Below are 2,484 nucleotides of genomic sequence, written 5' to 3' on the forward strand. Positions count from 1 at the left end.
CCTGTGCGCCCTGTGTAATGCCGCCCGAACCTTTTCCGATTCGAACATGGCCGCCCGTCACCCGCATGCTTCTCTGCTGGGCCTCTACCACCAGGGGAGACTTCACGCTCGCCCCCGTGTATGGTGTACTACATCGTATGTACGCCACAAAGAGTATGGCGCCATTGCCCCAAGGCACCATCAACATACGCCCAAAGAACGCGAGCCATTAAGCTTCGAGGCTGGCCGCGAACCGGCAGCGACTACCTACCTAGGTAGGCGCAAAGGTGCAAGTACTGTCTACCTCAGTATAGCTGTCCGACGGCGACTGCAACACCTACCCACTTAGCTGACTTAGTAGAGGATCGACTCTGGACATCTGTAACGAGAATGAGAATAGGCTGCCGAGTAGCCGATCTCATCTACTGGCCTCGGCGATCCATGTTTCCTGCAAGGGCTGGCGGGCCTTGTGGTCCCTATTCGTGTTTTGGAGACTCGGTCGTGTCGGTTTGCTCGGCCCCCGTTGTTGCTTCGAGCTGCGACACAAAAAAAGGACCAACTCTAGGACGACCAACAAATCGCCATACTCATCGAACAAGAGGTGCTGGGGATTGCGGGGTGAGCAGCAGCAGTGCATCGCGATCCCGGTGAACTCTGCATGGTCCGTGGAGGTGTGGTAGGCATCGATTGCGCGAGCAGCGGAAGGGCCGCGGGGTTCGAGGACTGCGAGAAATTTGAAGCTAACGTGAATCTTACCATGAACGGCGCAATCCTTGCCAGCAAACCAGATTCCCAGATGCCACGACCGAAGGCCGGACGAGGGGTCCCTGGCGCAAACTGGCGTCGACCGGGGGAGAGAAGAGACGAAGAAACGGCGGTTCCCACGGAGTCCAATCGACACTGCCGGGGGAAAGACTCGACGCTTGCCGTCACAGACTTGAGGTAAAGTCCAATGGCGCATTTGTGACATGATTGATGAAAAGCATTAAGGCGCTGCGCCGTCGAGTAAGTTTGGCCCCCGCTGCATCACTTGAGTACCCCATGCTTGAACTACGAAGCAATACCGGTGACCAGAGCCGCTCCCCCCCCAGCGTGGGCGGCAGTGTGGGCGAGAGGTCGCCAATCAATCCTTGTCGCCAATGCGGAGAAGAGAGAAACGGAGGGGGAAGAGGAAGAGGGAAAAGGAAAAGAAAGAAATAAACAAAGGGAACGAAATGGCATCGAGAACGAATGTGCTGTCTGTATGGATGGTGAGTGAGAGACAGACAGAATACACAGTGTCCGTATCAATACCTCACTACGCATCATGTGATTCGTGGTTTCCCACATGTGCTCCCCCAATTGTGCCATCGGCCTCTCCCCTGGCCACCTAGGTTTCTAGGCAGGCAACTTCAGCTCGACTTCCCCCAGCAAGAGAAAGGTGGCACAACCCGAGCACAATGGAAGGAAAGGAGGGCGGGGACTGGGTGCTACAGGCTGGCAGAGCACAAGAGCAGCTTGTCCCCTTTCCCACCTGCAACACAGAAAATTACAAGAAACAATCAAGCTTTCCCAAGCCAAGTGATCCCTCGCAGCTTACCCCCCCTCCGCTTCATTTCCCACATTCTGCCGTCCACATGCGCGAGCGGGAGCACGTGGGCAGCTGCCCTGTGTGAGTCTAGACAGTCCTGAGTCTCTCGGTAGAGCGAATCACATAATATCGACGACCTGTAGTGGGCGCAACTCCCACAGACCCGCCCCAAGCAGCATCGCCGCGTCCAGCCCGCTCGGCCATTGGTTCTCTCGGAGGAATACCAGGGACAAGAAACCCAGCCCGACAAAGAAGAGAGAGAGAGAAAGAAAGAAAGAAAAAGGTATAGGGCCATTCAAATGGCCAGCCCACCCGAGCCCACCCGAAGAGGACGGACAGAGAGCAATTAATCAAACCGCAGCATCCACCGTGACTTAGACCAACGAGATGGAGAATACGGACACGGGTATCCCACCCCCCAAGCCACGATAATGGTCGCTCCGGATCCATGTCGATACTGGACAGAGAGGGGCGGCCCGGTCTACTTGCGGGATCCCACAGACGACTGCCCATCTTTGCTGTCCGTGCCGAATGGTGCCGTCGCCGATGACTGACCCGGGTCATCTCGACACACATAGCTGGCCAAGAATCCGTCGGCAGCAAGTGGGCACTAAGCACTAGGCAGTCCATCCAGTCATCCAGTCTATGCCCATTCACGATGCCTGGCGCCGCTGTGCTGCAGTCCTCGTAAAAACGAAATTGCACCAGCTGCGCCCGACTCAATGCACCCTACACATTGCATCGCAGCCAGCCAAGCAGGACAGACACTGACTGCCACTGCCACCTGGCGCTCAACGAAAAGTCCTCTCGTATTCTCATCATTATTGTTCTTATTATGGTTTGTGTACTTTGGGCTGAATCACCTCCTCACGATGACAGCCGGCCGCTCCACTTCGCTACACACAAAGAACTAGTGCCAAAGGCAATTCTAATTG

Source organism: Colletotrichum higginsianum, chromosome 5 (assembly GCF_001672515.1).
Source record: "Colletotrichum higginsianum IMI 349063 chromosome 5, whole genome shotgun sequence".
Classification (NCBI taxonomy): Eukaryota; Fungi; Ascomycota; class Sordariomycetes; order Glomerellales; family Glomerellaceae; genus Colletotrichum; species Colletotrichum higginsianum.